We start from the raw sequence: 26,460 nt of genomic DNA, 5'->3' as shown, positions 1-26,460 counted from the left end.
TGGGTCTTCTGGGACATGCTTCCGGGCGAACCACGTGACCCACGCCATGCTCTCAACCTGCCCCCCCCCGTACTTTTTGGGGGGCACGGTCTCACGTGACACCCCAAAACACACCTTTTGGGAGTGATGTGTGAGATCGTGGCCCCAGAAAAAGCGCTTTTGGGGGGACAACAGCACAGCACAAAAGAGTGCAAGAGCATGGTACCCAAAATGGCCACCACAACCTCAAGCAAAAAAAACCCACACAGGCTGTCCCGTTTTTTCCAGGGCAGTTTCACAATTATGAAACAGTAATAGTGTTCAAAGCTATCCCCCATTGCTTTTCCAAAAGGAAACAGTAGGGACAGCGATTTTCAAGGGTAGATACTAGAAAACAACAACCTTCCTTAGAGGCAGTGAAGTAGGTCCTAATCAGCCATGGCTCTCTCGGTTCCTGGAGAGCCCTGGTGTCCTGCAAGGCCCTCAGAAACAGGATGAAAACGGCCATGCAACTTGGAGGAAGGGTTGGGGAGAGTATCTACAAAGAAAGACTCTGAAATATTTCACCCCCAGGTGTGAAATGTTGCGGTATCTCTTTCTTGCCCAAAACATGTAGCCGCTAATCAAATCGCACAGTTTTGCAGATGCGCCTGTGGACAGAAGCGACTAAGGAAGGTGATGGGAGAAAGCCTGACCTGAAACCCTTTGCATGCTGGGTAGAGATGGGCAGGCACAAAGGGATATTGTTTTCCGCTCCCTCAGGAAGAAGTGTGGTGCCCAGCTGATAAAAAGGTGCTGGGGCTAGGAGCTTTGGTTAATCTGTTTTTTTAAAAAGAGCTGAAACCTTCCTCGCAAGTCTCCTGGCTGCGTTTTGTAGAAGGTGGAATAACCAGGGCCATTACACACAGAGCTATTTTTCTTTTTTTTAAAAAAAAAATGTTTAGGTGTACTCTCCTTTTGACTCAAGAAAATCACCATTTTATAGTTCAAATCGTGGAAAATAAATACAGTAAATGGACAAAAGATCAAATCTATGCTTCCAGGAGTCACAAGAAAGCTGCAGAGATAGTGCAAAATAGTGCGCACCCCGGAAATTATCTCTTTCAGTTTCTGCCTTCTGGAAGAAGGTACAGGGTTATAAAGACTAGGACTAGCCACCTAAGAAACAGTTTCTATCCAAATGCGATTTTGGTTTTAAACACAGTGTAAGGTTAGTCTCTATGGGAGTATATTGTATATAATTATGGGGTATCAGAGTTTCCAGGGGGTTAACCAGGCTGGGATAGCAGGCTTGTTGGTTTTTGAATGTCTGGTGTAGATTTTTTCAATTTCATTGTTCTGTATGGGACAATGACAATAAAGATTATTGTATCGTATCATATTCACAAAATGTTTAGGGGTATGTGTACCCCTGCATCCCACCAGGAAAAAAAACACTGGTCATCTGTAAACTACAGACTGGAAGAGGTCAACAAACCATTCCCTGTCTCCGAAGAACCTGCAGCCCTCTCACGGGTTATCAGCAGCCTCGCCAGACTAGATTTCCCAGAATTCTTTAGGAGAAGCCATGACAGTTAAGCTAGCGATAGTTTCTTGGTGCTGTTACCTCCACATCAGAATCTCACCTCAACATCTGCTGGAAGGAGGACCAAAACAACCTCTCAGAATGGCACGTTTCAGTACATCTTAAATTAGTTGACAGTACTCAACAAGGAAAGGTTGGGTGGTAAATCTGAGGCACTCCTTTGTCAATATTCCTGGTCCACAATATCCCTAATTTCCCCACAGACCAACTGTGACAGGAGAGTTGGACCACTCACCTGTCAATAACCTTACATTATAATGATGTTTGGTCATTCCCATCTGCTGATATCTAAAGGAGGTCACTGTAACTGTCAATCAGCTGATTGGCGGTTAAAGGAAGCCTCTTTGAAGTCCATCTGGAGAAAGCAGTTTAGATTCAAACCACTCCCTCCAAGAGGAGCATTTTGTCCTCTGCGTATGTCACCGTCCTTTAACATTGATTCAGGGAAAGCAGAATGAATCAAACTGGCACAGAGAACAACTTTAAAAACTAACAAATTATTCAGTTTTTCATCACACACAGATCAAGTGAACCCTAGTCCACAAAAACTTATGCCATAATATGCCTGAAGGAGCATCTTCACCCCCCCCCATCATTCAGCCCAGACACTGAGGTCCAGCACCAAGGGCCTTCTGGCAGTTCCCTCACTGCGAGAAGCGAAGTTACAGGGAACCAGGCAGAGGGTCTTCTCGGTGGTGGTGCCCTCCCTGTGGAATGCCCTCCCTTCTGGTTTCAAATAAACAAACAACTATCTGGCTTTTAGAAGATATCTGGTGGCAGCCCTGTATTAGGAAGTTTTTATCGTTTTATGTTTTATCGTGTTTTTAATATTCTGTTGGGAGCCGCCCAGAGTGGCTGGGGAAACCCAGCCAGATGGGCGAGGTATAAATAATAAATATATTAATAATAATAATATTTTGATTTTTTTAAGTGCCTCAAGGCTCTTTACAGCAAGATGTCCTTACTGCAACAGATGTTACTAACATGGGAACATGGAAGTGAAATAACGAATCTCCATGCATGAGAGGAAAAGGGTGGAAAATAGGATGGCCGATCCAGATCGTCGCTCATTTTCTTCTTTGGTTTCCTTCTCCCTGCCTTTCCATGGGATTTTCTATAGTCTCAACATTTTCTGTCCACGCTCCATTTGCCTTTGGCCCGATAAGCACACAAAGATTAAAATAAGCCTGCCTCTGCGATGCAAGGCTGCAGGGTCTTATCTCTTGCTGGGAGAGAGAGAGAGGTCACTCTTGCAGATGACATGTTTATTGAGCATTTCACCTTGAGCTTTTTCCTCCGCTTGCCCCTCCACCAACAACAACCCGGGTCCTCCTTCAGAAGACGCACTTCCCAAACCCTTCTCCTTCTAACATTTTGGGAGCTGCAGCAAGCCCCCAAATGCCACACATACCATAAGAAAAAATGGAATGAATGAAGATCTACATCAGGAACAAGGGTGGGGGGGAGATCTACCCTTGCAACAAGGAGGCAATAAAGAGCTACATCGGGAATAGAATCATTGTAGAGTTCAAAGGGACCCCAACGGTCATCTAGTCCAACCCCCTGCAATACAGGAATCTCAACTAAAGCAGCCATGACAGGTAGCCATCCAACCTCTGCTTAAAAAACTCCAAGGAAGGAGAGGCTACAACCTCCCGAGTGAGTCCCTTTCACTGTGAAACATCTCTTAATATCAGAAAGTTCTTCCTGATTTTGATCAGAATCTCCTTTATTGTAATTTGAAGCCATTGGTTCAAGTCGTACCCTCCGGAGCAGGGGAAAACAAGCTTGCTCCATCCTACACCATGTGACAGCCCTTTAGATACCTGACGATGGCTATCGTATCTCCTCTCAGCTTCCTCTTTCCCAGGCTAGGCAAACCCAATTCCCTCACACTGAGAGCCAGTGTGGTGTAGTGGTTAAGAGTGGTAGTCTCATAATCTGGGGAACCGGGTTCGCTTCCCCGCTGCTCCACATGCAGCTGCTGGGTGACCTTGGGCCAGTCACACTTCTTTGAAGTCTCTCAGCCCCACTCACCTCACAGGGTGTTTGTTGTGGGGGAGGAAGGGAAAGGAGAATGTTAGCCGCTTTGAGACTCCTTAAAGGGAGTGAAAGGCGGGATATCAAATCCAAACTCTTCTTCTTCTTCAACCATTCCCGATAAGGCTTGGTTTCCAGACCCTGGGTCATCTTGGTTGCCCTCCTCTGCACACGTTCCAGCTTGTCAACAAACATCTTAAATTGTGGTGCCCAGAAGTGGACACAGGGAGGGAATCGGAGGTGTTATGTACTGAGCTGAATCCTAGAACAACAGGATCCAGAACGCAGCAGTCTGATTGGTCTGCAGGAGCCACCCAATCCAGCTCCAGGTGGAAGTGAATCAGCGACCTGATTGGCTTGCAATCAGGCTTCTGGAGGAAGTGAATCCGCAACCTGATTGGCCTACAGGAGCAGCCCGGAATTAGCCAATCACGCAGGGCCCATTGTGTAAATAATGTATATATAGCTAGACGTTTTGGGGAAAGTTTCATTCGTTGCTACTATGAGCTGAATAAAGAGCATGAAATTCACACTCAACTCCCAAGTATATTTCAGGATCCATCTTGCCAGATGTTGAAGTGGGAATTAAAGAGGGAAAGGGACCTGCTCTGAATCATGCTGAGTGCAGACCCCAGAGCTCAGCCCAACACACCAATTCCTCCCTAAGAGTGGCAGGAGACCAGCAGCGCCTCCCATTCAGCAAAATGAGGCATTGAGACAGCAGATCTGGCCTCCAAGGAGCGTACCACAGTCATTGCTACAGCAGCAGCAGTGGTGGACAATGCATTCCTTGGAGGCTGGATCTGCCGCCCCTGTGAATCCTGTCGCCTGAGGCAGTCGTCTCACCTTGCCTCCTGGGTGGGCCGGCCCTGCCTAACCACCCAGGCACCGCTCTCCCTTCCCTAAGGAAGCCAACAGCCCTGACTACGAAGTCTCCACAGCCACCTATCAGGAATGGACTGTGGGGGTTTGCGGGGGAGAAAGAGATGGCTGAGACATGACCTAATGTGTCTTTTCCAGCCATGACCTTCGCATCTTCAAATGCAAACAAGAAACCAGAGAGAGCTAATAATACGCAGCTAGGCTTGCCTGGAGTAAACAGTCCGCTGCCCTGGCTGGGGAAGCAAGGAGCTCGGGTGACACCCGCCTGGAGCCAGCGTGCACAGCCAAGAATGCGCCAAGCACGGGGATAATGTTACTGGGCTGCTGCTGTCCTAAGCGAGTCGCCCATGTTCCTCCATCCCAACGCACTGAGCAGCGTGCGGACAATTTGCAGCAGGAGAGAGGCGCTGGGGAGGAAGGTCGCCCCCAAATGAGACTGTCCCTTTGGAGCAGGCATAGGCAAACTCGGCCCTCCAGATGTTTTGGGACTACAACTCCCATCATCCCTAGCTAACAGGACCAGTGGTCAGGGATGATGGGAGTTGTAGTCCCAAAACATCTGGAGGGCCGAGTTTGCCTGTGCCTGCTTTGGAGCCTCTGTTTATAAGGGGATTGGACAAAGCCCTAGAAGCAGCCTCTGCCAATGGCAAATGCTAAATGGAGACTCCATGTTCAACAGCAGCGACTGGTGTTCAGATCTCCACATTTCCAAATCAGTTTGCAACTTCCTGTTTCTAAGTCCTCACAAAAATTCACCGTCATTTTAATGCAGATCACTCCCCAATACTCTATTTTATTTTCATTAGTTTTCAGTTAAGGTGGGTCATGTACACATTTTTGTCTGCAGCTCTCCCCCAATCTGCACATTTATACAAAGCAACCTTTCCTAATTAAACATATTTTATTATGCATGTTCTGTTTTCACTAATAGTATGCATTTTTGGTCACACTTTCCCCGAATGTATGCATTTTTATACACATTACTTGGCTGGAGTACTGCATCGCAAGATTCGGAGAAGGGCGTATATTGCAGGATGATTCCATTTTATGAAAATTGAATCTAATTCTGGGTCCTATTTAAGGTGCTCAAACTAGTGTCTAAAGCACCGAATGACTTTGGCCCCAAAAATCTGAAAGACCGCCTCCTGAGACTTAAGATCAGCAGAGGGGGGCCTTCTTGGTAGTTCTGCAGATGTTGGGGGAGGACGACAGGAGAGGGCAATGTCTGTGATACCCCCTAAAGTTGTGTAATTCCCTCCCTATAGGGGCCCACTGCCCAGCTTTTGGCAAATGCTGAAGACTCACCTCTTTACTCTTCAACAGCTGGGTTTTCAGAGTCCACCCAATTCCTGTGCCAGTAATCTGTTTTTAATTCTGAATTATATTGTCGCAACCCACCTTGTGTTGCTCTTTTTGTTAAAACTACATCAGACTGATTCTACAAGATCAAAGCTGAACTCTGCAGCTTGCTTATGTCGTGCCTTGGGACCTGCTGGTGAAGGGCAGGTAATAAAATTTTAAAACAAGATTTTCTGCTGGTGCCCCCTCACCTTAGGTCTTCCTTTGACCCACTGTTACCACCCACAGCCAGGCCTTCAGGCTTTGCTCCTTGTCTGCCCAGTATTGATATGGAGGGAAATTAAAGCATTGGTGTTATGTACTGAGCTGAATCCTAGCACAATAGGATCCAGAATGCAGCAGTCTGATTGGTCCGCAGGAGCCACCCAATCCAGCTCCAGGTGGAAGTGAATCAGCGACCTGATTGGCCTACAGGAGCAACCTGTAATCACGCGGGGCCCATTGTGTAAATAATGTATATATAGCTAGACGTTTAGGGGAACGTTACATTCATTGCTACTACAAGCTGAATAAAGAGCATGAAATTCACACTCAACTCTGAGAATATTTCAGTTGGTTTTTCTCTTGCTACACCTCAAGCTACCCTGTTATTAGTCCCTGTAGCTGGGGTGTCTCTGCTGTCCAGAGTTTTCTGACTGCTGCTTGATGGATAATGTCCCAGAAATGGACGGCCGCTCACAACCCAGCTCCAAGAGGAAGTGGTGGACTTCAGAATATGTGCAAAATATATTACCGCCACCTCCAAGGCTGCATACATGCCATGCATTTAAAGAACAAGACTTCCCTCCAGGAATCCTGGGAACTTTACCTCTTGCAAAGCTGTAATCCCCAGGGCTCTTAGCAAACTACAGTTCCCAAGATTCTTTGGGAGGGGGAGTCATGTGCCTTAAACGCACGGTGTGTATGCTGCCTAATTTAACTGTGTGCTTTGTGTGTTGCCCTTCTTGTTAAAACTGTCAGCTCTACATCAGACTGATTCTGCAAGATCAAAGCTGAATTCTGCAGCTTGCTTATGTCATGCAAATTCAGCAGGCAAAGACGACATGATTTATTCCACTTCTGGAAATTACAGGGAGAGACAAAAGTGCTGTAAAGGACTGAAACGAAACAGAAATCTCTGACTACGGGGAAACCTTGGCGCACACAACGGAGGGAGACTCTCAAATTATCTAAGAAACAGACAAAACAAACTACTGGATATAACGAGACAAAAAACCTAAGGTACAAATCACGTACTGTATTTAAGAGCGCAGAGATGTAGTTTACAGATTTTTAAATTGCCACAAGACAATAAGTGATGCGATATAATTCAAAAGTGTACTGTGCTGCCCAGGTCTCGACATCTGGAGAAATCTTAAGTGTTTTAACATTTTCAGGGCACTCCAGTTGTGAGATAACATGGAGCAGCCTTTCAGCCAAAGATCTATATGGGAAAGGTCTTGTCCTTGTGCGTCTCACAACAAGCATCTCACGACAAGTGTTTTGTTTCCATTGTTCCGGAAGAATGACTAAAAGGCTCCAAAAATGTAAAACATGCACTAACACACAGTAGAGGGGGAGGCAGTTATCTCAGACAGAAATCTTACAAGTGGGCCCTGACACAAAATGTTGCCCTTTGAAAGCCGTTCCAGATTCCAGACTCTGCAGTCAGTCAACATGTCAGCGGCTGTTGAACACACACACACACACCCTTGTTGCTCCCAGGCAGGAACTTAATATTGCAAGTGGACTGCTAGAAAAAGGCTTATTCTACAATCAGATTTTCTGCAGGAAGGGTAAATTTGGGTTGAATGGGGGTGGCGGATACAAGCAAGCATTTTGGTGCAGGGACATCAAGTGGAGGCTGAGAGAAAACTTATGTTTCACGGGCTGGGAGTCGCAGTTTTGTTTCAGATGTTTTAATTAAGTGGCTTATAATTTTCTTATTGCATTATACTTTATCCTAATGCTGCCTTATTTTATTTCTTGGTTCAGGAGCTGCTCAGAGAGCTTCTGTTAAGGGCTGTGTGAATCTAGGATGTAGTTTGCCCTCCCCACAAGCTCTTAGAAATCCCTGTTTCCCAGCAAAACTCTGCTGCCAGCCTGTTAGCAAATAATGTGGCACTTTTCCCTATTCTTTACTAGTTACCCTTGACTACAGTAGTTGCCTCCTCCTTCTCTTCTCTTTTTGAGGTCCCCGTTTCAGTCTTTGGATAAGAGGCCCCCTTTTTTTTCTTAAGGGACAGACTTGTACATTAAAGTGCAGCCCAAATATAGTTACAGGCGTCTCCCGTAAGCGTGAAATCACATATATCATCTCAAAAGCCCTGTAAGCACTCTCTAAACTTCTGGAATCCCTAGAAAAACCCTTTTAAAAACAAACAAACAAACCGAAAGCACTTACCAGACTGGCATGAACTATGGCAATGGTGGCTCTCGGTTTTCCCCTGCCAAAAATCCACAAAAATCCGCCCAACTCCACCACGATTGCTCCCACCAAACCTCTTTTCTCAAACTCCCAACTCTCCACGGGCCTCAGAGGTCAGTGCAAAGGCTCCTGGGATTGCTAGCTGCTTCTCTGCTCTTATCATGCCATTTTTTGTGCTTTTCATGCCTTTCCACAGTTGAAATCGATTTCTTAAATTATTTCCCGGTGCCGCTCGCCCGCCTTCTGCATGTACCAAAGAGGAGAGGGGTTTTAATCCAGACCTACCCCAAGGGCTTCCTCGACTCTGCCGGCCTTGATTCACAGATACTGTGGGTGACAACTGTTTCCACAGCTCCCAGAAAGAGACAACTGTGTGTCCCGGACAGTTGTGAGGTGTGGGCTTTGCCTGCGTGTGGCAACTGCTGCCGAAGGGGAAACAGGTGGGAGACGCTGTGGAGAGAGGGAGAGAGGGCAAATCTCTCCTCCACAAGCCGACCTGCACAGAAAATCCAAACTTCCACCTTTTCGTGCTAGAATTCCTTTTCTCCCTGTCCCTTTTCTGTTAGAGAGTCCCCTTTCATGCCCCACGGTAGTTCGCTGTCGCTTCTGATTTACACTTCATGAGAGTCCCATGGACTGCAAGAAGATCAAACCTCTCCATTCTGAAGGAAATCAGCCCTGAGTGCTCACTGGAAGGACAGATCCTGAAGCTGAGGCTCCAATACTTTGGCCACCTCATGAGAAGAGAAGACTCCCTGGAAAAGACCCTGATGTTGGGAAAGGAGACGAGATGTTTGGATAGTGTTCTCGAAGCTACCAGCATGAGTTTGACCAAACTGCCGGAGGCCGTGGAAGACAGGAGTTCCTTGCATGCTCTGGTCCAGGGGGTCACGAAGAGTCGGACACGACTAAACGACTAAACAACAACAACAACAAGGCCACCATTTCATACTACATGGCTCAGGGGCAGAACTGTTTGCACAATCGGCATGAGAGCCTTTTTGGAGCGGGAGTAGCAGTACATTTGACCTTAGCAATCCCACCCTAAACCAATTGTTATAGTTTGTTTGGAGGGAGAAAACCCCGCTACTAAACCCTAGGGGAAAGTGAGACAATCCGGGATCAAATCAGAAACAGGGATAGCTTCTGTGAATCTAGGACTGTCCCTGGAAAACAGGGACACTAATAATAATAATAATAATAATAATAATAATAATAATAATAATAATATCTTTATTGTCATTGCCCCCTCTCGGGGACAACGAAATTACTTGGCTGCTCCATCCACTTGGAGGGTTTGTGGAGCAGGAACGCTCCATTCACTTTCTAGTCCATTTCTGTGGGTTTCCAGACTTCTCCCAGAATAGCAAGCAGGAAGGAGACTAGAACACAGAAGTGTCTACTGCTGTGAGTAGCTCAGTTGCCCAGCATAGCAGCAAACTGGTGGCCCAGGAAATGACAACAGATATCTGACTGCAGGTGGTGAGAGTTAAGAGGAACAGGGATGCCACAACATCCTCATGGCACTCCCCATGGCTTGAAATAGGGTTGGGTTGCAGCGGTAGGGGAGTTCCTCGCTGGGCAGAGAGGGGGAATCCATTTATGGCTCTCTCTGTCCAGCTGCCAAGTTGATAATGCCTCCAGTGGCCTTGCTTCCATTTCTCTCCTCTCTTCGCCGCAAACTCCTTCTTCCCGTTTCAGAGCATCTGCCCAGGCAGCTTGCCCCCCCCCTTCAGCCAGCCATAGGGCGGCACTTTGCTTTAAAAAAAAAAATTATTGAATTTTACACACACAATAAAACAATACATAACACTGTAAACACATTTATATACATGTTTTCCAAAATGCAAACTAAAAAAGAAAATACTTTTCATAACCAATAATATTACCAAATTCATGCTTCAAACATTACAATATATAAATCTTAGTTAAAATATTATAAAAGACTTCCACCCCATTCACCGCACATCTCTTAGTTATCTTGCTCGCCCTTACATCTGTTCTTCAATCAGTTCCCTTCCTTAGATTCTTTCATAATCAGTCATATCTTTATGTTCTCTATATTCTTCACAAGATTAGTCTAGGCACAACCAAGCTTTCGTATTTGAGCCCTGCTTGTATAAATATTTGTTTAAGCATTCCCATTGTTTATGAATTGTAATTTTTGATTTATGCCTTATTAAATCCGTCAGTTTTGCTAACTCCAGGTACTCACAAAGTTTGCTTTTGATGGTGGTCTGGTGATCTGCAAAGGAAGGACGTTGCGCTGGGCTGTGGGTGGCCAGGTTGCTGTAGCAGAAGATGTTTGCACATTGAGGAGGCAATGTTAGCTGTTTTCTGTGTCCTAAACAGTAGGATAAGCAGCAGCAGCAGGTGAAAAGAAAGCAGAAGGAGGGGAGAGAAAGAAAGGATAGAAATGTGTGAAAAGGTAAAGAGAAAGGAGAAAAAGATCTTAGCAGGGAGGAAAGGGGAACAGGCGGACAACTGGCATCCGAGGACTGAGAAAGAAGGTGAGTTATGGGGCAGGATGGAAACAGAAAGGATTGAGAAATGCTTCCTGCAGAGCTGCTGTCGGTCAATGTTGACAATACAGTGATACCTCTGGTTAAGAACTTAATTCGTTCTGGAGGTCTGTTCTTAACCTGAAACTGTTCTTAACCTGAGGTACCACTTTAGCTAATGGGGCCTCCTGCTGCTGCTGCGCCGCCACCACACGATTTCTGTTCTCATCCTGAAGCAAAGTTCTTAACCTGAGGTACTATTTCTGGGTTAGCGGAGTCTGTAACCTGAAGCATCTGTAACCTGAAGCGTCTGTAACCCGAGGTACCACTGTACAGTGGTACCTCGGGTTAAGTACTTAATTCGTTCTGGAGGTCCGTACTTAACCTGAAACTGTTCTTAACCTGAAGCACCACTTTAGCTAATGGGGCCTCCTGCTGCCACCACTGCACAATTTCTATTCTCATCCTGAAGCAAAGTTCTTAACCCGAGGTACCATTTCTGGGTTAGCAGAGCTGTAACCTGAAGCATATGTAACCTGAAGCGTATGTAACCCAAGGTACCACTGTACTGAGCTAGATGAACCTATGGTTTTTTTCCCTATGCTCCTAAGCAGCATTGGACAACAGTATTTTTGTTGGGAAAATGGCACAGGGGGAAGGGAGAAGGGTTTCAGCCCTGACAGTACAGCTGCTATTTTTAAAGCAACAACCAGACATTCTGCAATCACACATTTCCATGTGTGGAGGGTGCCCCTAGATTTATTCACACAAACCAGCCGGGACCAAGAGGGAGGCAGTCGGGCGTCCGTGGATTCCGCGTTGACGTTAATGAGATCTTAAACAACGCTGTTTGCTTGCAAGGTCAGCCGGGTGAATGTAAAAGTCACACCAGCAGCAGCATTCGCCAGGCTCCCAGGGGACAGATAACACCATGTCTGCCCGTCCTGCTCCTAACAATGTACCATCCATCACCCGCGTCTCTGGGTCTGCTCAAAACTGCTTGCTACCATGCAGAATCTTTCGTAAGGTGGATGTAGTCTGCAAACCCAGGAGTCCTGCGCCTCCGCCCCCTTTGTTCTGAGACCGCCACCATTTCCTCCTATTTTAAGTTCTCAGTTTTCCAGACAATTGAAAGGGACCTGGCCACTTTCACCTGCTGTTTCAAGACAGACATTGTAGTTTTTTCTGTTGTTCCAAAACCCCCATTTGAACAGAAGTGAGGGGGGGGGGAATCAATGTGTATGAGTACCCTATAGGAAGCGAAAGCTTTTTAAAACCACTTTTCAGTGCATATCAGTCTTCTGCCTGGAGTGTGTGTGTATTATGCAAAAATAGAATAATAGATTCATAGAACTATAGTGTTGGAAGGGACCCTGAGTACGTTTCTGAGCACAATTCAAAGTGTTGGTGCTGACCTTTAAAGCCCTAAACGGCCTCCATCCTGTATACCTGAAGGAACCCCCATCATCCAGCCCAGACACTGAGATCCAGCGCCGAGGGCCTTCTGGCGGTTCCCTTGCTGCGAGAAGTGAGGTTACAGGGAACCAGGCAGAGGGCCTTCTCGGTAGTGGCGCCCTCCCTGTGGAACGCCCTCCCAGCAGATGTCAAGGCAATAAACAACTAGTTTACTTTTAAAAGACAACTGAAGGCGGCCCTGTTTAGGGAATTTTTTTAAGTCTGACGCTGTATTGTTTTTAATATTCGGTTGGAAGCCGCCCAGAGTGGCTGGGGAAACCCAACCAGATGGGAGGGGTATAAATAAAAAATTATTATTAAGAGGATCATCTAGCCCAGTCCTCTGCAATGCATGTATATGCAGCTGTCCTATACGGGGATCGAACCTGAAGCCTTGGCCTTATCACCACCATGTTCTAGTCAACCTAGCTATCCAAACAACTGACACTGATACAATAATACCACATTAGTAGTGGATTTATACTGGGACATCCACATATCATTCCACTTTATTCCTTGTTCTGTGATGCTTCCCCAATTTTTTATCACATTATTACTACAGTGGTACCTCAGGTTATGAACTTAATTCATTCCGGAGGTCTGTTCTTAACCTGAAACTGTTCTTAACCTGAGGTAGCACTTTACCTAATGGGGCCTCACACTGCCGCCACACGATTTCTGTTCTCATCCTGAAGCAAAATTCTTAACCCGAGATACTATTTCTGGGTTAGTGGAGTCTGTAACCTGAAGCGTCTATAACCCGAGGTACCACTGTGTGTCAAATTCTGTGTGAAGAAGAAAAGCTGGATCAAATTAGCCAGATGAAGAATATCTGCATGTTTTCTATTTTGAATTACAGTGGTACCTCGGGTTAAGTACTTAATTTGTTCATTTGCTTACATTGTTTTCGTACTAGCGAAGCGTGCCAAAGATGGCCTTTCCTTATAACCACGTGTGGTGGCTCTTTCTTACTACATCCAAAGTATCAAAGAAAGGGCTCAAGACGGTTTGAAAGCAGATTAACTTGTGTTTGTATTCTGATTGGATTTGTTATCAACTGGGATATTTTTAACTGAAAATTAATAAAAATTATTTACAGTGGTACCTCGGGTTAAGTACTTACTTCGTTCCGGAGGTCCGTTCTTAACCTGAAACTGTTCTTAACCTGAGGTACCACTTTAGCTAATGGGGCCTCCCACTGCCGCCGTGCGGTTTCTGTTCTCATCCTGAAGCAAAATTATTAACCTGAGGTAACATTTCTGGGTTAGCGGAGTCTGTAACCTGAAGCGTATGTAACCTGAAGCGTCTGTAACCCGAGGTACCACTGTATTTGGAGGGGCGCTCTTGCACTACAGCACAACTAAAACAGGGCAAAAACAAAACAAAACCCCAAACTGGAAAATGTGAGTTATTAAAATTATAGGATTTCAGCAGGAAGTTTTGGGATTGGGACTGGAAATGAAGCAGGACGTCTGCCCTTGAAACTATTGCAGGTGCAAACAGTATTGAACAGTACTGATCGCGTATGACAGCCCTGAGCACAAATCATCATGAATGCACAATAAGGACAAGCACTCAGGCCTCTTGGTGTCCTGGAAGGGGAGCCAGAAGTGTCATTAGCAGGAGGAAGATCTACAATCCATTATCCTTATATTCTCCGGGAGGGTAATATGAGGTGGAGGGCAGCGTCCAGATCTCAGCTGCTGTGAGCCACATGCTGTCCTGCTGTGTGGCCTGACCCCTACCAACAAATGCTGATTGATGGGACATCAAGGTCTCATCTAGGACTGCAGGTCATGCGTTCTTGGCCATCAGGGTGGGGGCGAAGGAGACCAGTTTTGCAAGGAAGGGTGGGCGGGTGGTGGCAGAAGGGGGAAATACAGTGGTGCCTCAGGTTACAAACCTAATTAGTTCCGGAGGTCCGTTTTTAAACTGAGGCGTGCTTTCGCTAATGGGGCCTCCCACTGCCACCACGTCACAATTTCTCTTCTCTGGTCATTTATCCTTGCTAGATTCAATGTGCTGCCATCTGTCTTATTGCAGGGCAGATTCGTGGGTAAACCATATGTGGAACGAGTCTGCCCCTGCGGCTCGATGGAGGTAGAAACTGTCTCTCATGTCTTGTTACGCTGCCGTTTCTACGGGGATATACACTCGGTATTTATCACTCCTGCTATACAAAAATCTCCAAATGAGTCCGGAACTTCAATGTCTAAAACTCCTGGTAGAGGACAAGGATCCTGAGATCACGCTAAGGGTGGCCAAATTCTGTGCGACTGCCGTAAAACTTAGGGAACAAGCTGTACTACTAAAATGATTAAGGTTTTAAATGACAATTTTAGGTTATATTTTAGTGTTCAAGATTTAATATATATTTTTAACTGCCGCTATATCTGAATTGTCTCTGTTATACCCAATTGCAATTCAATGTATTCCTGTTGTGTTTTATGATTTTCCTGATATTGTAAGTGAGCCAGAACTGGTCTGTGACCGCAATAAAAAAATTCAATTCTGTTCTCATCCCGGGGCAAAGTTCGCAACCCGGAGCAACTACTTCCAGGTTAGCGGAGTTTGTAACCCGAAGCGTTTGTAACCCGAGGTATCACTGTAAACTGATGTGGCTGCAACCAGCGAAAAAGCAGCAAGTGTCGAGTTTTTGGAGGGGGCAGCAAGAAGCAGCTTCAGGGAGCAGTAAAATATGCTGCTGGTATCATGCAGAGATGGGCAACCTCAGCTCTGGGGGTCCACGCATGGCCCCCAGGCCTCTCTATCTGGCCCTTGGCACTGTTTGAAGGCAACACCCCCTCCCCCCCCCCGGCTACACCCTCACTGGCCTTGCTTCACACCCTCCTTGAGTGCATTTGCTTGGCCGCAAAGCATCCTTGAACTCTGTCAGAGTTGCTTTTCCTCTCCAGAACTCGGAAGCTGCCACAGCCGCTGCTCCTCATTTCTCCGGCAATGGGTGCACTCGCAGCGCACCCCCTTGGACTTTGCCAGCTGAGGCAGCTGCCTCAGTTTGCCTCATGAACAGTCTAGGCTTGATGATGGCTAAAAGCCAAGGGTGGATAGGCTTTTTGTGGATGTCTTCTGCAAACATGTTCCTCAGGCAGTAATAATGCAATAAGGGTGTGTTATTATACATGATTCATTTTGCCTGGACTACTGCAATGCGATGTACGTGGGGCCACCTTTGAAGGTGACTCGGAAACTGCAACTAATCCAGAATGCGGCAGCTAGACTGGTGACGGGAAGTGGCCGTCGAGACCACGTAACACCGGTCCTGAAAGATCTTCACTGGCTCCCAGTACGTTTCCGAGCACAATTCAAAGTGTTGGTGCTGACCTTTAAAGCCCTAAATGGCCTCGGCCCAGTATACTGGAAGGAGCGTCTCCACCCCTATCGTCCAGCCCGGACACTGAGGTCCAGCGCCGAGGGCCTTCTGGCGGTTCCCTCGCTGCGAGAAGCAAAGCTACAGGGAACTAGGCGGAGGGCCTTCTTGGTAGTGGCGCCTGCCCTGTGGAACGCCCTCCCAGCAGATGTCAAGGCAATAAGCAACTATTTTACTTTTAAAAGACAACTGAAGGCGGCCCTGTTTAGGGAAGTTTTTAATGTTTGATGCTTTATTGTTTTTAATATTCGGTTGGAAGCCACCCAGAGTGGCTGGGGAAACCCAGCCAGATGGGCAGGGTATAAATAATAAATTATTGTTATTGTTATTATTATTATTGCGATGCTTTCCTGATGCTACCGCGTTATCGCTGTCCAGATGGTCTACAGAGCAACCAAAGCATGCGACAGAAGGGGGGGTGGACCCCCTGGAACATTAGTGGTTATGAAAAGTTTCGGAATTTCAGCAGGAAGTTACAGGATAAGCAATGACTGGAAATGAAGTAGCGTGGATAGCCCCCAGGTGCTTAAAAAGGCAAAGTGCCATCCCAGAATCTGAACTCAGAGGCTCCTGATTGAACCAGTGCCGTGTAAACTTAACTGGCATCAAATGAAAAGGCTTTTAAGAACTTTTAATAGATCTTAATTTTAAAAAGAAAAAAAGAAATGCTCTCAAAGCAGCCTGCAATTATGAACAAAGCTGTTTTAAGTACACATCAAAGTCTACCTTACAGAACGTTACCCTGCACGGGGCATGAGGGCCTCTTCTAAGATTATTTTTGAGTTTTGCCTGGGTTCCCAGTTTTAATCCACTCAGACCCATTTGCCATCGTCCCAAGAAAAGTCATCCCAGCCCTGCTGCTGCTTCAAGAACACAGAAGGTCAGAAGGGGCGGGTGTCAAGTCATGGGACAGAAATTCCTGAGAAGCATGAATTAGCATTTGCTATCTGGGCAAAGGAGGGAGCTGTAAAAAGACTTAAGAAAGGACTCCGAGAGGCCGAAGATACGCTCATGGGATGGAGGAAGAAGTGGGAGGGGGGAAACCCGGCCGGCACCACCACCACCACCCTGCGCCCAAAGCCATGGCAGGGATCCAAGGAGAGAGAACAAGTTAATAGTTTAACGAAGGCGCAAGCTTTGATGGGGGGAAATATGCTGCTGAATGGACGGTTGCTATGGAGGCCTGTCTGGAGGTCATTGGGATCACAGGCATTTCGTACAAGGCTGGTTGGCGTTATTGGATTAAATCCATCAGGCAAAATGTTAACTGATATATCGGGGCAAATTGGGGCAGGTGGGTGCTGGCTGGGACAATAAGTCTGCCATTTTTAAAAATATTTTTTTTTAAAAAAATGCCAGCTCCTGCTCTTCTGCCTCCGTCACGCTAAGAAACGGTTCACCAGCTACAGATCCACACGGCAGGCTAGTGTAAATGGGATTTGGAGCAGAACCAGTTCTGTTTTTCTCTTAAAGCGGCAACCCCAACAGAAGGATTGTCATGCATGCGTGAGAGCTGCAGGGAAATGTTGCCATGTGGAATCCAAGTTTCTGTGCCCTTTCCCAGAATACTCCATTCCATTTCCCCCTCCCTCTCCCCTGCTATTTCCACTTTCCCCTCCCCGCATTCTGTGCCCGCTCTGCCTGCTCAGTCCTCATTGGGCAGTTTTTGAAGGGGTGGAGCTTCTGTACGTCTAGGCCAGCATTGTGTATTATTATTATTATTATTATTATTATTATTATTATTATTATTATTATTAATACCCTGCCCATCTGGCTGGGCTTCCCCAGCCACTCTGGGTGGCTTCCAACAAAATGTTAAAATACAGTAATGCATCAAACATTAAAAGCTCCCCTAGACAGGGCTGCCTTCAGATGTCTTCTAAAAGTCTGGTAGTTGTTTTTCTCTTTGACATCTGGTGGGAGGGCGTTCCACAGGGAGGGCGCCACTACCGAGAAGGCCCTCTGCCTGGTTCCCTGTAACCTCGCTTCTCGCAGTGAGGGAACCACCAGAAGGCCCTCGTTGCTGGACCTCAGTGTCCGGGCAGAACAATGGGGGTAGAGATGCTCCTTCAGGTATACAGGACCGAGGGCATTTAGGGCTTTAAAGGTCAGCACCAACACTTTGAACTGTACTCAGAAACGTACTGGGAGCCAATGTAGGTCTTTCAGGACCGGTGTTATGTGGTCTTGGCGGCCGCTCCCAGTCACCAGTCTACCTGCCGCATTCTGGATTAGTTGTAGTTTCCGGGTCACCTTCAAAGGTAACCCCACATTCTGATTGGCAGCAGGATCTTAGGCAGAGGCTACCTGTTCCCCACCCACCCAACTCTAGCAATGGCCATGATGGCACCTTGGGCCGTCTGCATATAAGGCATAGGTTCTGCAAGTGTGCAATGCCCCCTGCCCATTGCATTTTGGCACGCATCATACTGCTGATGAAAAGTGGCGATTGTGTCAAGCAGAGGCAAGTGAACAAGCCTTTTCGTACTTGCCAGTTCTCAGGTAGTTCAGGGATGGGGAACCTGTGGCCTTCCATATGTTGCTGCGTTGCAAATCCCTAACCATTCAATTGAGGTTGGAGGTTTTCAAGCAGAGGTTGAACGGCCATCTGTCATGGATGCTTTAGTTGAGATTCCAGCATTGCAGGGGGTTGGGCTAGAGAACCATCGAGGTCCCTTCCAGTTATACGATTCAATGATCCTATGACTGATTATTCTGGCTGGGCTGATGGGGGTTAAACAGTGTATGGAGGGTCATTATTATTAGCAGTAGTAGTAGTACCCTTGCCCCTCTAGACAGCTTCCAGCATATACAAAAACATAATAAAACATTGATTAAACATTAAAAACTCCCACCTACAGGGCTGTACAAGCTTCCCATCTCTGGTGTAATAGGCATGATACTGGATTTGGAGTCGGGCCAAGACTGAAAAAAGAACAGTTACAGATAGGTAGCCGTGTTGGTCTGCCATAGTCAAAATAAAAAAATTCCTTCCAGTAGCACCTTAAAGACCAACTAAGTTAGTTCTTGGTATGAGCTTTCGTGTGCATGTATCTGAAGAAGTGTGCATGCACACGAAAGCTCATACCAAGAACTAACTTAGTTGGTCTTTAAGGTGCTACTGGAAGGAATTTTTTTATTTTGAAAAAAGAACAGTTCAGCAGTGAAGCTCGCTGGGTGACCTTAGGTAGTTAACTCTCTCCAAATCTCACCTTCATCACAGAGCTGACATAAAGATAAAATTGAGGGAGGGAGGTACCATGCCTGCCAACACGCGCTCTTCAGATTAAGAGGCTGGTGAACATGAGGGTGATAAAGGGGTGTCCAGATGCAAAAGACGACTGCCTTGCAAGGGGTTGGACTACATCAGGGGTCAGCAAACGTTTTCAGCAGGGGATCGGTCCACTGTCCCTCAGCCCTTGTGGGGGGGGGGCAGACTTTACTTAAAAAAAAAAAAGAATGAATTCCTATGCCCCACAAAAAACCCAGAGATGCATTTTTAATAAAAGGACACATTCTACTCATGTAAAAACACGTTGATTCCCAGACTGTACACCGGCTGGATTTAGAAGGCGATTGGGCCAGATCCAGCCCCCGGGCCTTAGTTTCCCTACCCATGGACTAGATGGCCCTTGGAGGTCCCTTCCAACTCTGATGATGATGCTGATAATTTATTTATTCCCCACCCATCTGGCTGGGTTTCCCCAGTCACTCTGGGCGGCTCCCAACAGAATATTAAAAACACAATAAAACATTGGTTTTTCTATGAAAAAAGAACAAGGCTCCCAAACCTTAACTAGCTAATTTGTATGCCTTTCCCCTCTGCTAGATCGTGACTTAACATAAGCATTCGCATTTATGCTATCTATAATTATTTACAGCATTTTTAGTCCATGCTTCGGGTATTAAGAAAAGGGAAGCAGCAGCAGCAGCAGCTCCCAGAGCTACTTACAAATGTCAGTGATGAGACAGTTGCTGCTCCCGGGCTTACAACCTAAAAGGCACAACAAAAAAGGGAAAGGGTTTGGAGAGAGGACGGGTGGAAAAAAGAAAGCTGGGCACTGTTGTTGTCTTCAGTACAGTCATACCTCGGGTTACAGACGCTTCGGGTTGCACGATTTTGGGTTGCGCACTGCTCCGAACCCGGAAGTACCGGAACAGGTTACTTCTGGGTTTCGGCACTTGCGCATGCACAGAAGCACTAAATCATGCTTTGCACATGCGCAGAAGCGCCAAATTGCGACCTGTGCACACGCAGACGCGGCACTGTGGATTGCGAATGCTGCGGGTTGCGAACGTGCTTCCCGCGCGGATCACATTCGCAACCCAAGCGTCCAATGTACAAAATTCTTGCAGTGACTGTTGGAATTGAAAAATGTCCAGGAGAGGAGCCCCCCAAGTTGCTGGTCTTTCAGCAGGCCCCCCCCCCCACTATGCTTCCCCCTCCCTCTCCTATAGCTGGATGGCATGGCTGCTCCTAAGAGGCGAGGTAGGAGCAAGTTTTACAGCAGAGCAGATGGAGGGGCCCTCTCTCCTTCTCCTGCCGCCTGATGCAGGTTAGGCTCATCCATCTTTCGCTTTGTTCTCGACTCAGGCGGGCGAGGAAGGTGAGCCTGAACGATGCAGCCCATCTCTCGTGGATAAGAAGCTAGGAAAGTTTTGCTGTAACTGTGTGTTTCCCCCTTCCGCCCCACAGATTTACCATGGAGAAACATAAACATGTTCGGGACAGGTTGTTAAAAGGAAAGATATTATACACCAGGGAGCCCTGGCAGAGCGAATCCTTTCTTTCGGGAAGCCAGAAACCACAGCTGAACTTTCCGCTCGAAAACATGTGATAGCACGCTCTCGGCTGCAAGGGTTCTGCTCCAGTCGGCCTCCCTGCATCGGATCACAGCCCACCTCGGCCTCTCCAAGACATTTAGAGCACCGTGGTAACACTTTAAACAGTCATGGCAGCCCCCAAAGAATTCTGGGAACTGTAGTGTCAAGGGTGCTGAGAGGAATTCGAAGACCTGGCTATTTGCCTCGCCGACTACAATTCCCGGGGTGATTTAACAATCCACCATTTTTTGCAGGGCACTGTGGGAATTTTGTAGCTCTGTTAGGCGTCTCCTAACAACTCTCAGCACCCATAAAAACTACAGTCACACCTCATGTTACGTTTGCTTCAGGTTGCGCGTTTTCAGATTGCATCCCACGGCGACCCGGAAGTACCGGAAAGAGTTACTTCTGGGTTTCGCCGCTCGTGCATACGCAGACGCGCAAAATGACGTCACACGCAGAAGCAGCAAATCATGACCCTTGCACGCGCAGACACGGATTGCGTTCTGCTCATGTTGCGAATGGGCCTCCGGAACGGATTCCGTTCGCAACCAGAGGTACCACTGTATAGCTCCCATAATTCTTTCATTATTATTATTATTAATTTTAAAGAGGGAGAAACATCACCTTCTTCCCCCACCATCGATAATTCTATAAACATGCAGGCATTGCACTAGTGGTGCTAAGCCCATTTTGACCAAAACAAGTCCATTAGTTCAAGTCCAAAAATGCTAACAGAATAAGACAGGAGGGGCTGTTGCACAAACATCCCCTTTCTCCCAGAAGAGGAAATGGAGGCTTAGCAGACGGCCTTGAGAGCGTGCGCTGAGGGTGCCCACCTGTTCCACAGCACTGCAGAGAATGCCTCCCACTCTTTTCCCATTCTGCCAGTTCCCACCAGTCCAGGCCCCATGACCAAAGAACCATCCTGGCTGGGACAATGGGCTCTTGGCGTCAGGGTTGACTTGACCGGGTCAGCCATGAACAGATGCTTTGCCAACGAGCTTGTGGCATCAGCTGGGGAGTGAAATCAGAATTGGTTTCAGTAAGGCTGCAACTGCAGGCTAATCCGGCCTTCCCGGGTCATCCTGGGGACTAGTAGGACAGAGAGGTTCTGGCTGTTATAATAATAACAATAACAACTCATTATTCAGGGACTGAAACCGTCTTGAGCAGTGCTGGCTAACGTTATGACCTGCAGGTGTCTCAAACTACAACCCCCATCAGCCCCCAGCGGCTCTCACAGGAAGAACTCGAACTCGGATTACGGTTTCTACCCAAACCTTAATACAGTGGTACCTCGGGTTGCTTCGGGTTACAAACGTTTCAGGTTACAGACTCCGCTAACCCAGAAATAGTACCTTGGGTTAAGAACTTTGCTTCAGGATGAGAACAGAAATCGCGCGCTGGCGGTGTGGCGGCAGCTGGAGGCCCCATTAGCTAAAGTGGTGCTTCAGGTTAAGAACAGTTTCAGGTTAAGAACGGACCTCCGGAATGAATTAAGTTCTTAACCAGAGGTACCACTGTAATAATAAAAACAATAATAATTTATACCCCGTCCATCTGGCTGGGTTTCCCAGATCTGTTCTGTTCTGGGTGGTTCCCAACAGAATATTCAAAACATGATAAAACATCAAACATTAAAAAATCCCTATAAAAGGCTGCCTTCAGATGTCTTCTAAATGTCACATAGTTGTTTATTTCTTGACATGTGGTGGGAGGGCGTTCCACAGGGCGGGTGCCACCACCGAGAAGGCCCTCTGCCTGGTTCCCTGTAACCTCACTTCTCACAGTGAGGGAACCACCAGAAGGCCCTCGGAGCTGGACCTCAGTGTCTGGGCTGAACTATGGGGGTGGAGACAAGGAACTGCTCCATTCCAGATTCCTTATTGTTTTGAAGGGGCCTTTCAGCATGTTGTGGAAGCGGGTGGGATTAAAAAAAACGTTGTATGCGGCTGGTGGCTCCGATCTGCAAGCAGGACAAAGAAATAGTTTGTGAGGGCAATACCAGGGACATGATGGCTCGCAAGACCGTCTCAACTTCTGTGTTGAATTTCAAGGGACTATCAAGGGAAATTTACCGTATTTACGCGAATCTAATGCACCATGGAATCTAATGCGCACTTCAATTTTCAAAACCTTGAAGCCAAAAAAGTATTTGCTGGCGAATGTAGATGTCCCGTCAAATCTAATGCACACCCTAATTTTCATGACGTAATTTGGCCATAAAAGGTGTGCATTACATTTGAGTAAATACACTAGAAGGGGCTTCCCCCTTATGGAATTTTCGGAAGAGACACCCAAAATAAAAAGGCCTTAGGTTGACACCAAGTGGCTAATATATGTTACAACATCAAATTAATGTGTTTCCTCCATGTGTGCAAAAGTAATTTACGTTCTCCCTATTAGCCATTCTCTTTCCTTCTCCCCCACCCCCAAAAAAGTCTTGGTCCACTTCTAAATGACCTGCTTATTGAACATTCATCCTGGTTTATTTGTTGGCTATTTACATGGGCATTCATTGTGATAAGTTTGTGGGAAGGTTAGATAAGGAAAGTTCTTCTCGCACATTTTCCACTGGGGCATCTCTGGTGCTTTCCTTACCGCAAAAGAATAAAATTAAAAATTCCAACCACCCGGGAAAGTGGATTTGTTGTGCAAGACCTCCCAATCAACTATAATTCCACAAGCTGAATCTGCTGGGTACGGGATCCCACTCAAGCACCTAACAGAAGCAGAAGACATCAAGAAGAGGTGGCAAGAATACACAGAGGAATTGTACCAGAAAGATATGGATGGCTCGTACACCCCAGGTAGTGTGGTTGCTGACCTTGAGCCAGACATCCTGGAGAGGGAAGTCAAATGGGCCTTAGAAAGCACTGCTAATAACATGGCCAGTAGAAGTGATGGTATTTCAGCTGAACTATTTAAAATTTTAAACGATGATGCTATTAAGGTGCTACACTCAATATGCCAGCAAGTTTGGAAAACTCAGCAATGGCCAGAGGATTGGAGAAGATCAGTTTACATCCCAATCCCAAAGAAAGGCAATGCCAAAGAATGCTCCAACTACCGCACAATTGCACTCATTTCACACGCTAGCAAGGTTATGCTTAAAATTCTGCAAGGCAGGCTTAAGCAGTATGTGGACCGAGAACTCCCAGAAGTGCAAGCTGGATTTAGAAGAGGCAGAGGAACCAGAGACCAAATTGCAAACATGCGCTGGATTATGGAGAAAGCTAGAGAGTTCCAGAAAGACATCTACTTCTGCTTCATTGACTATGCAAAAGCCTTTGACTGTGTCGACCACAGCAAACTATGGCAAGTTCTTAAAGAAATGGGAGTGCACAGGGTGGCATATTCAGGGACAAGGAGACAGCTGCACAAGGTCCTAGGATCTCAACACATTTCGAGAATGTCCCTTTATTAAACTTCTCAGGGGAGTTGAAAGAGGTCATCCCAAACAGTTTGAAGTGGAAGGAAAGTCCCTTGACAAGGAAAATTTCGCAAAATGCATTGTGAACACACACTCGCGTAGCTGTCTTATTATTGCTTCTTTGTTTCTGGCCTGAAAAGCTGTTTCCCAATTCTAGAATTCTGAATTAATTCAGGGATAGGCAATGCGGGGGCCTCCAGATGTCTTGGGATACAATTCCTATCAGCTTCGTTATAAAGTCTGCGCCCCCCCCCCCAAATCCTGGCTACCCCCATGTCCCTGATTTACATACCTATATCAATTAGCTGTATCTATTAGTTGTCTATATCCAAAATGGTGGCTCTGACCTATGTGGCTTAGGACCAAAATACCTCAAGGAGTGTTGACTTCCATGGAAACTGCCCAGACTCTGAGATCATTTTCTGAGTCCCTTATTCAGGTCTGGCCAGCATCTGAAATAAGGCATTATTTCTTTGGAATTCTCTACCTAGGGAGCTTGCGATGCTCCTATGCTACTGTTTTGTTGCAAAAGTTGTATGTATGTACTTTTATTTTTAATGTTGGCTTCAATTGTTAGCTGCTTTGGGAATCCACTTAGGGTTGAAGAATGGAATACAAGTATCTGCAAATAAAACAAACATCTAGAACAGGGATAGGCAACCTATGGCCGTGTGCCAGATGCGGCCCAATCGCCTTCTCAATCCGGCCCGCGGACGGTCTGGGAATCAGCGTGTTTTTACATGAGTAGAATGTGTGCTTTTATTTAAAATGCATCTCTGGGTTATTTATGGGGCACAGGAATTTGTTCCTATTTTTTTTTTCAAAATATAGTCCGGCCCACCACATGGTCTGAGGGACGGCTGAAAAAGGTTGCTGACCCCTGATTAGAAAGAGAGAGAAGACTGATGGCATTTGGACTTAAATGCAGCCCTAGAAGTTAACAGTTGAGTCCTTGATGCAGGAGCACATCACTGAATGCAATCACACTGTGAGTTTAGGAAGATAAGAAAGCTAACGTCATTGGAGGAAAGTTGCTAGTGCTCACCAACTAAAGGCAGAAATACAAAGAGCCGTGTCTGCTCTTATTAGCAGGAGAGACACATGAAAAAGGGAGGAAATTAGGTCCACAATCAGTTTAATGATGGTCGGTACAGGTTAAAGGGCAGCCTAGGAAATTTAGGGGTTCCCATGCAAAACTATCAGCCTCCAGACAAGCAGAATTGCATTCTGACACTTTCAGCAAAGACTGTGGATTTCAACAGCAAGGAGAGGTTTCAATGCCAAGGCTGTGAGGAGGACACAACCGTTCTTCTTCAGAGGGCAGAAACGTGGGGAAGAGGTTCAGACCAGGACTTTTAGCCATTTGAGTATGTACAATAAAAGCCCATGCCCAGATGAGCCTCATTTTTGTTGTTGTTGTTGTTGTTAAGAATCTCCCTGAAGCAATGTTAAAGCAGTATCAAAATTCAGAGTGGGTGCAGCTGGCCTTGCCCAGATCTGGGACAAAGGAAATGAAGGCTCAAGAGAAACTGAGTTATTCAAGTAATGAAAGAATAACAGGGGGGTGGGAGCCTTACAAACAAAAGGCAGCAAAAAATGCAGAGGGGATGGAACAGTTGGTTGCTAAGCGAAGCAGCCAATCAGGGAGTCTCATTTCAAAGCCCCCTGGCTTTGTGTATTTATGTGGTGGAATTTAAGAGAACCCCTTCCCATTTTAGCCAAGGAGCTGACGAGGCTTCAGACGCCTTGAGGACTGAACTTTGCAAGTCAAACTGGAGGCAACAACATTAGCCATCAATGGGCCAGTCCTAAATCCATCTAATTATTATTATTGGGACGTGGGTGGCACTGTGGGTTAAACCACAGAGCCTAGGACTTGCCGATCAGAAGGTCGGTGGTTCGAATCCCGGCGACGGGGTGAGCTCCCGTTGCTCAGTCCCAGCTCCTGCCAACCTAGCAGTTCAGAAGCACATCAAAGTGCAAGTAGATAAATAGGTACCGCACAGGCGGGAAGGTAAACAGCGTTTCCGTGCGCTGCTCTGGTTCGCCAGAAGCGGCTTAGTCATGCTGGCCACATGACCCGGAAGCCAATAAAGCGAGATGAGCACCGCAACCCCAGAGTTGGCCACGAATGGACCTAATGGTCAGGGGTCCATTTACCATTCATTCATTCATTCATTCATTCATTTATTTCCTACCCATCTGGCTGGGTTTCCCCAGCCACTCTGATACAGTGCAGAGATTTATTTTAAAAAATATATATTTATTGATCAAATAAACAAATGGATTACTGCATCAGTGTGGCATAGTGGTTAGTGCACTGGACTAGGCACTGGGAGACCAGGGTTCAAATCTCCTCTCAGCCATGTAGCTCACTTCGGGAACTTGGGCCTGTCACCGTCTCTCAGCCTATCTCGTTGAGATTCCTGCCTTGCAGGGGGTCGGTCTAGATGACCCTCGGGTCCCTGCACAGTTCCGTGCTTCTGCAGTGCGCACTACTTCGCAGTGAACGCGCTTCGGGCACGCGCCCCTGCTCCATTGCGGGGAAAGAGGCCAGGCGGACGCAGCAGCTCCGCCCCACTCCCCCCCCCACCTCGATTCCGG

At 46.7% G+C, this 26,460-nt stretch overlaps 1 protein-coding gene and 1 long non-coding RNA gene across 3 annotated transcripts in view; both read right to left on the bottom strand.

The window, feature by feature from the left end:
* DDR1 (discoidin domain receptor tyrosine kinase 1) overlaps window positions 1-8,614 on the bottom strand; it is a 116,203-nt gene extending 107,589 nt beyond the window's left edge. The window contains exon 1 of one of the 2 annotated variants that reach the window (XM_083491427.1): window positions 8,229-8,614. The gene's annotated coding sequence lies outside the window, so the exon portion shown is untranslated. The remainder of the gene's footprint in view (window positions 1-8,228) is intronic. The other variant, XM_083491430.1, reaches the window with a different exon arrangement.
* Window positions 8,615-9,468: 854 nt separating this feature from the next.
* On the bottom strand, window positions 9,469-19,837 carry LOC310702266. Its single transcript, XR_014523418.1, has 2 exons — window positions 19,685-19,837; window positions 9,469-10,596 (listed from the first exon to the last, which is right to left on the bottom strand). It is a non-coding gene; the product is annotated as an uncharacterized lncRNA (long non-coding RNA).
* Between the last annotated feature and the right edge of the window lie 6,623 nt (window positions 19,838-26,460).

This window comes from Podarcis liolepis (assembly GCF_965112155.1).
Source record: "Podarcis liolepis genome assembly, chromosome: 2".
Lineage (NCBI taxonomy): Eukaryota > Metazoa > Chordata > Lepidosauria > Squamata > Lacertidae > Podarcis > Podarcis liolepis.
The sequence above is the reverse complement of the archived record's forward strand: the minus strand, read 5'-3'. Positions and strand labels throughout refer to the sequence as shown.